Genomic DNA, 8,956 nt, shown 5'->3' with positions numbered 1-8,956 from the left:
CATATCTATAATTAATAAAATTACTTTTGATTTTTGGATATAGTGCAACCAAAAATATTTTGATATTTAAAATACTTTTAAAAATTTAAGATATTAAATTATATTAATCAACATCTTCCAACCAAACCCAACAAGCTTCTATCTTTCCCCTTGAAGACATTCCAAAAACACCACACTACAATTTCTTTTTTTAATTTAGTTTTTTTTATTTTTTATTGTTTAGAAAAAGCTTCAATGTTAGTTAATTGAAAAATAAAACGCAGTGACTTGTTAGAAAAAGAATAGGAAAAAGCGTTACATTTCTGTTGTTATTTTTATTAATTTGAATGATAAAGTGAAAATAAAAAGGTAAGAGCCAAGAAGAGCTTATGTATATATGTTAAGGATCAAAAAGTTTGTTGTTCAAATTCTTACACCATCAATTTATACCAAAAAAAAAAAAAAAGAAGAAGAAAAGATCAACTTCATTTATAAAAAAAAAATCAACTTCTCCCATTTAAAGGTCTTCAAAATGAGGATTTTTGGGTATATATAAATTGGGTTAGGAAAATTTTTTGGACCAATCCAAAAAAGCCTGAGAATGAAATGTCTGGGGGCTTATCTGAGAGCGTTCTGAAGTCTGAAAATCACGAATACCTGTTTTTGGGATAAAGTCTGGGTTTTTGAAGCCTGTGTTTGGGATGAAGGCATGGGATAGGGTTATCTGATTGTTTTTTTCTTGATTTTAGTGATTGTTTTGTGAACTATATAATCTCTGGTGTGTTTTGAATTGATTTCTATGATAACTTTGAAAGAAAATTTTAGTCCATCCATTTTAAAATAAAATTTATAGTAGCTTCATCTTTTATAGTCCTAGATTAATTCATTTGGTCCATTAATTTCCATGACAATAATTTAAGAATGAAAATATTTTAATTATTTTCAATAAAAAAATTATTTTAAAGTAACAAACTAACAAAGTTTTGAAATTAAGTTTTATAACAAATTCAGTCCGCTTTTAAATTTCTAATTTATCTCTTTTTAAATAACAAATTTATCTTTTGATAACAAAGTAGTAAAGTTTGAAATTTAGTATACTAACACATTTATAACCAAGATAGTTTTGCTTTAATCCCCAAATTATTCCTTTTTTTTTTTTTTTTCCTGTAATCATGAAATTTTGAGGTTCACTTTTAATAGTATTTTGAATCTGTCTATCACTTTTTTTCTTCCTTTTTTTATGGGGAATTGTCAATAATTGCCAATGTTGAGCAACAACGGTAGGTGTGCATTGGCCTGTGAAGAGAATTTGATGACCCATATGTAGCATGATTGGTGCAACACTTCAACCTTTAGAGATCCTAGATGGAAAAGTCAATTTTTTGTTTATTAGTGTGTCAAAATGAGTAAGAAGGATGTTGGGTTTTATGTCTTATAACTTGTAGCTTGTAAACTATTTCAATAAAGTGTTATTGACATTTATTCAATAAAGTTATTGTTGAATATATAAATTGCACTTGTTAAGATTAAATCCAACAAACTTAAAGATCCATGACTATTATATGAATAATTGAACTTTGTGTGGAGATATAAGGGTAGATCAAGTTCCATAAATACCCAAAATGGTTTATAGTATATGAATAATGCTGGGTACCTTATTTTGGTAACACTATTTGATGCGGCCCACTTTGTCGTTGTTACAATCGTTGTAAAGTGCTACAAAAGAAGTGATCCTAATTCGTTCATGTGGTGACATGAGGAGCGGAGACGTCTCGTGCGATGAGTTTACATAAGATCGAACTAAGAAATAAGTCATTCTTACTTTATAATGTTGTTTACTGTTTAAGACTGACTATTTCAGAGTGATGACCTAGGTAACTTAACCTTAATCTTGAACTAACTATGAACTTCTGATCCTTTTTTTTTTTCTTTTTCCTGGTTTTAGTGATTGTTTTGTGAACTATATAATCTCTAGTGTGTTTTGAATTGATTTGTATGATAACTTTGAAAGAAAATTTTAATCCATCCATTTTAAAATAAAATTTATATTAGTTTCATCTTTTGTAGTCCTACATTAATTCATTTGCCATTAATTTCCATGACAACAATTTATAAATGACAATGGTTTAGTTATTTCCATTAAAAATATATTTTTTAGTAAAAAACTAACAAAGTTTTGAAATTAAGTTTTATAACAAATTCTGTTCGCTTTTAAATTTCTAATTTATCTCTTTTCAAATAATAAATTTATCTTTTGATAACAAAGTACTAAAGTTTGAAATTTAGCATACTAACACATTTGTAACAAAGATAGTTCTGCTCTAATCCTTAAATTATTCCCTTTTTTTCTTGTAATCATGAAATATACTTTATTTTTTAGGTTCACATTTAATAGTATTTTGAATACGTCAATCACTTTTTGTTTCTTTTTTTTTTTTTTTCTTTTGTGTGGGAGAAGTTGAAGGGAAAAGAGAGAAAAAGATGGAGGAAACAAAGAAAAAATTGTCGATAATTGCCAATGTTGACCATCAACCGTAGGTGTGCATTGGCAGGTGAAGAGAATTTGATGACCCATATATAGCATGATTGATTCAACACTTCAAACTTTAGAGCTCCTATATGCAAAAGTCAATTTCTTGTTTTCTAGTGTGTCAAAATGAGTAAGAATGGGAGAGAGATGAAAAATAAAAAATAAAATCTTAGTCATTGGTAATGGGCATCAATCGACTAAGAACATTCAACTATCCATGACTAGCATAATCGACACCATGATTCAACAAGGAGAAAATTCTAGAATAAGGGAGATTGCTTTTATTTATTTATTTTTGCAATAATAACGAAGGGGAATATAATGAGAAATCTAATGGAAAAATAAGGAAGAAAGGGAAATGGAGGGAAAGAAAAGTTGACAATAGGCAAAGGTCACAAACAGCATGTTGATATCAATTTCTGACTATCGATCACCGATTATGCATCGATCGAACACAATCACAATGGTCAATTGACGATGGTGTGACGAATGATCGATTGCCAACTATCAAGATGGTCGGTCGATCATTCGTCGATGGCCATGAGGATAGGTCGATTGTCAAGGATCACGAAGGTCAATCGATCGTCGATGATCACGACAATCAGTGTCAAAAGTCAAAACAGTTGGTCACCAGTTGTTTGTTAATAGTCATAACAGTCAGTCATCAACAATTAAGACGATCACCCGCTATCAGTGAAGACGGTCGGTTGTCGACGTTCAAGTTGGTCGTTAATGGCCGCAATAGTCGGTCCTAGACAATCAAGACGATCTTTCATTAACGATCAAGACGATCGTTCTTTGACAATCTAAATGACTACTCGTTGACGGTCAAGGCAACTGGTCATCAACAATTAAGACTATTGGTTGCCAAGAGTAGATCATGAAAGTCGGCCGATGGTTCTTACCAAGGCGATCAACGACTATTAATAAGAGGTAGGAGATAAAAGAGAAAATTTCTCAAACCTATGGCATTGATTAAGAAACATATTTCGAACCCACGAGTTTTATTTTTTTATCCTAGGAATTTTATTCCAATGGGCCAAACATGGGTTAATGCCAAGCCCCCTAATTCCAAGTCCATAGACCAAACACCCCCTTAATCCCGGGAATCTTGCATAGTCTTGCAAATCTTACGCCCAATTTATGTTTCCATGAATTTTCAAATTGATTTACTGATTATCTAAATGGATTTACCAATTATCTTTTCAAATTTATAGTAATATTTGGTTGTGCGATTTTTAAATTTTGGAAACATTAGAAAGATTACTTAAGATTGGGGAAATCATGTGATTCTGCGGAATCTCGATCCTCATCCTAGTCGAGATTCCACCGAGCAAGCCAAAAAGAATAGATAGTTTGGATATTGGTTGAAAATGTTAATTTTTTATACAAATTTTGGTGATCGATCTCGACCGAGAAGTATCGAGAAAACTATTTTAACGAGTTTTCAAAAAGCGGACTAGTTGTGAAAAGTGAAACTTAAAAAGGATTGTTTTGACCATTTTTTCTTGTATTTTCTTGATGGATATAAAGAGCTTCATGGTCTGAGCTTCTTTTTTAATCTAGTAGTTTTCTTTCTTCTTCTATATTAATCATATTTGTATTATGGCATTTTAATGTGATTCCTTTTACAAAATTGGATTTTTACGTGATGTTTGCATCCAATGACACAAAAGAAGGAAGTTAAAAAGGGTCTTGTGACTTTGCAAATGAGAAATGAGATAGTACATCTGCATTTGCATCTATATTTTCGACATATTTTGATTAGCTTAACGTTAATCTGAATTAGTCTAACCTTTTCTATCTTGGCATCAAAGAGGGGAGTAAAGTTTTCGGCTTTAGTAGATGCCAAGGGGCACATTTCTATTAGGTGGTTCCCCTACCCTTTTGATCATGTACATTTTCTTTATTTGTCAATTTGTGAGGAATCAAACCTCTAACCATGACGTTGATAATAGGTATTTGATGCCAACTGAGCTAAGCTCTTTTCTTTATTTGTCAATTTGTAAGAAATCAAACGTCTAATGATAAAAATTGAACCCACAACTTATACAATAGCTAAAATTAGGCCCCCAAACTTACTAATTTATATAAATTTAACCCTTCAACATTTAATTTTAGAAATCCAACTTTTAATTAGATATATGATCGTTAGTTTAATTTTGAAAACTCCATCGTTCTTTCTCTTTAGGATTGTATCAATATCGGGGTGGCTAGATACTCGAAAGGAGTCGAATAATATCAACTTTTAATTAGACCATCTAACCATAGCTTTCTACAGAAAGTCCCTCCATACCATACAATTAACATCTCTTATAAGGGGCAAAAAGGTCAATAAGGCTCCTAGAGTCAAGAACAGGGAAAGTACAAAGCAAATGGAATATTTTCAATTAATAGAATTTCAGTCAAAACACCTTTCCCATGATAAAATATTACTCAGAATAGAAGAGAACTGAGAACCTTCTATGTGGGTGGGTATGGCAATGTTGAGGAGTTGAATAGTAGAAGCTGTTGGGCCACAAATCAACCAACTTTCATAACATAAACTACTTCACATCTTTCTAAATAACAGATTTTTACACATTTTCAAGAAATCTTATTCAGATTCATATGCATTTGAGCATATGCAAAACCCAAACTTCAGAAGTTTCTTTTGAATTCATATGTTTCCACAATAATAATATTTGTTATGGTTCAAAAGATGCTTCAATGTCAGTCAATTGAAAAAAAAAAAAATATAAGTCAAGACGATTGATCGTTGATGGTCATGACGATAGGTCGGTCGTCAACAATCACAAAGGTCAATCGATCGCCGATGATCATGACAATCAATCGTCGAAGATCACAACATTTGGTCATCGACTATTTACTAATGGTCATAACAGTCGGTCATTACAAACATGGGTTAATTCCAAACCCCCTAATTCCAAATCCATGGACCAAATACCCCCTTAATCTTTCAAAATTAATTTAATATTTAGTTTTACATTTTTTATACTATTAAAATTGATTTTGAATTATTAAAATCATTTTTTTGGTTATTTTGAAAATAACCTTTTTAAATATAAAAAATATTTAAAAATATTTATACTCTGTATCAAAAAGTTTCAAAAGTACAAAAAAAATTTTAAATATTTTGCTACGAAGTGTGAATAATTTTGGGATTTTTTTATTTATAAAAATTTTCCTTTTGAAAAAAATTTTAATCATCTTGAAATAACTCTCAGATATGCTAATCGGTTGGATTGAATCCTAATAAAATAATTTTAAAAAATAAATAGTAAAAACGAAATATCATTACAAAAACAATTTTTGTAATGATATAACCTTGATTTTCGAGTTAGAATTCACATTAACCTAATTTTAAAAAAAATTAAATTATATTCTTTTTTTCAATTTCTGTGACCTTTGTTTTCTTTATTTTATTTTTCAGATATTGATTTTGTTTTCTTACTTACATCTTCATTTTTTTAAAAAAGTCATCTATTCCTATTTATTTGTTTTTCTGACTTTAGGTTATACATTGATTATTTTAATACCATTTTCTCATTTTTAAACTACTAATTGAAGTAGTTCTGACGATTTTATGCTACCTATTTTCCAAACTACTAATCGATGGTTGAGAACTCTCTCTTGAGATTTCTATCGCTCCAAATTCATCCTTTGAAAAGTTTATGGATTTGATCCAAAGTTTTTCCCTTCTGTCAATCACATAAATTCTCATTTGACCATGTATCGTGATGGTTCCAAACAAATCAAACATTATTAGGATTGTCAAGGAAAAAGATGTATTATGGTTAATCTCTGTTATTTTCGACTCCTGCACAATAACAATTTGTGCATTGTTGTTGACTATATTCCATTTAGTCCACTGATTTATGTAAATACAATGTATGTAAATGCCAACAACCATGGATTAGGTTCGTTGTCCAGACCCTTTTGGGACATTATTGAGATGCACAAAATAAAATCTTAATTGCTACGTATACAACTTAGCTTTCAATAAAATAAAATTAACTAATTCACAATAAAGAAAATGATAAATTGTTTAACTAAGTAACCTATCAGCAAGTTACATTGATATTGATACATAAAGCCTGAAAGTTTAAAGTTCGATAAAGCTGGTTGTCTACTTTGGAGGGTTTAAATTAGCCCAAACCTACAACCAACAACCTTTTACAAGTCATAGATTTTTCAAATATCAAAACTATAGTTTGACATTTAAAGAAGGAAAAAAGAAAAAAAAAAGTCTCCATTTGAGATCTAAAGCAGAAAAAAAAAACCATAAAGCCGAAATACATAATGTGTTGGATCTAGAGTTCCCCAAGAAAAAGCATAAAGAGAGCTGCAATACCAAATCTTTACTCCTTTGTTTCACCTACAAAACAAGAAAGCTCAATAGTTCAATAAATGGAAGAAAGCTCATTAGAAAAATATAGACCCAATTTCTAAGCACTAAAAAAAAATCAAAGGTAGACCTTACTTGGATGGGTCTTGCAAAGGTTGAAATTGTATATCTTTTTACCTTGAGAATTAATGGTCATATAGATGAAGATTGGAACTAAGTTTGGAAGTCAAGAAATAAATTAATCATTCACTCATGTCCATCAAAGTATGAGACATGATGCATACATTAGTTTCGGTTCAACGGCTCAGTCAACGCAACAAATATCGGCTCAACGGCTCAAACAGGATCGGCTCGGCTCGTCTTCTTGACTCCTTCGACTCGATTTGGCTTCTTTCAACTCAGTCGTCTATTTGAAAAGACACGAAACGGATGAACGAATATTTGGATCGATGGATCAGATAAAGCTCGTTTGGCTCGTTAAACAGAGGTCCGGGTTTGGGTCGCCAATGAACAACTCGAGCACTCAGATCTGGATCGTCGAATCCACGAGCAGGAATTCGGTGGGTTGGCAAGGCACGAACGTAATCTGGGCGAGGCATAAAAACGGGGGCACGAGTCCGATGAACGAATGAAAAATAGGGACAGAAACGAAGTCACTGATATGGTCAAGGCACGGACGAGCAAAGACCGACAGACGAAAAGCAAATAGAGGCTGGGTCGGCTGCACGAACGAATGTCGGTGGTGATTCATTAGTTGGGCTCTGATACCATGTCAATAATGTATTTCTTCAAGATGTATTTTACAAAAAAAGGTATGGGTAAATACAGTATGAAGGGATTAAAAATAGACCCCAGAAAGACTCAACCAATCCTAAAGCTCTCTAACTATATAGACTAAGTACATATATTAATAAAATCCATGATCTCTTGCATCAGGTGGACAACAACCAACATCTTAATCATATTTGTAGGTACAAAAGTTAGGTTTTATTTTGGTTTAAACTTCTACAAGTTCTTATCTAAGTAAAAGCAACAAAGTTCTCATAATTAGATGGATTCACAATTTACGAATATAAGTCGATTAGGATCATATCATACCTTTCCACACTTGTAGTCGATCAAAATGGGGTGATTCCTAACATTTGAAAACCAGAGATAAAATAGCAAACAAATTAAAAGATGTTCTAAAGATCTGAAAAGATCAAAACAAGAAGAAATAACACAAACAAAAACTGAAATTCATATATTATCGGATGAAATGTTCAGAACCAATTAGAATTTTAGAGCCTCAATAATAGCATCATTCGAAATCGAAATGAAAGGCTTCTGCAATAATCCAAATACAATCACTAATTATAACTAGAACATACATATATAATTTACATGAACAAATATTACAATCTAATAGAAAAAGAAAACAAAGAAAGTGAAAGAGAAGATATCACAATATACATTTTTGCCTTCAATTTTGAATCAAAAAACTTAATGTTATTAGCTTTAAAAGACTAAAAAATTCTCCTCTGAGTAGGGTTCAAGACACAAATATCTAATTCAAAAAATAGAATCAAAATCAAATCAAGAGAGAAAAGAACAATAATCCAAATCTAAATTTCTTATAAACCAATTGAAGAAAAATTATTGTACTCACAATAGAAGTAGTTTTCACATCCATGAACTAGGCATATTTTATGATTTATTAAACATAAACGAGTTGTACTTAAGAAGATAGTCAATCCTATTTCAATATATTCAAATTTTGCAGCCATGCCTCCATCATACTTAACATCAACAAAATCCATTTAATTATGACCCTTAAACAAAAGAAAGGTAAAAAGGTAAAGAGATTTAACTCGCATAGATGAGAAAGCTTTATTTCGACATTACATGATGGAAAACTATCTAGTTTGTATAAATATAATTAGGAAATATACAAGTGTAAGAAAACTTTTCAAAGTTTATAAAATACAAGTAGCCAAAAGAAAATATAACCAACTATTTTAAATTGAATTGGTTTAACATACAAGTGTAAGAATGCTCCTAATGAATTCTTTCCCCTCCCCTCTAGTTCCTATCCTTGAAAAACTGTAACAATAAAAATC

General features: G+C 30.9%; 1 long non-coding RNA gene across 1 annotated transcript; it reads right to left on the bottom strand.

Moving 5' to 3' along the window:
- Window positions 1-6,553: 6,553 nt before the first annotated feature.
- On the bottom strand, window positions 6,554-7,216 carry LOC150031618 (uncharacterized). Its single transcript, XR_016525704.1, has 2 exons — window positions 6,993-7,216; window positions 6,554-6,887 (listed from the first exon to the last, which is right to left on the bottom strand). It is a non-coding gene; the product is annotated as an uncharacterized LOC150031618 (long non-coding RNA).
- Between the last annotated feature and the right edge of the window lie 1,740 nt (window positions 7,217-8,956).

Source organism: Benincasa hispida, unplaced genomic scaffold (genome assembly GCF_027475165.1).
Source record: "Benincasa hispida cultivar pf3 unplaced genomic scaffold, pf3_genome.v1.1 HicScf108, whole genome shotgun sequence".
Lineage (NCBI taxonomy): Eukaryota > Viridiplantae > Streptophyta > Magnoliopsida > Cucurbitales > Cucurbitaceae > Benincasa > Benincasa hispida.
The sequence above is the reverse complement of the archived record's forward strand: the minus strand, read 5'-3'. Positions and strand labels throughout refer to the sequence as shown.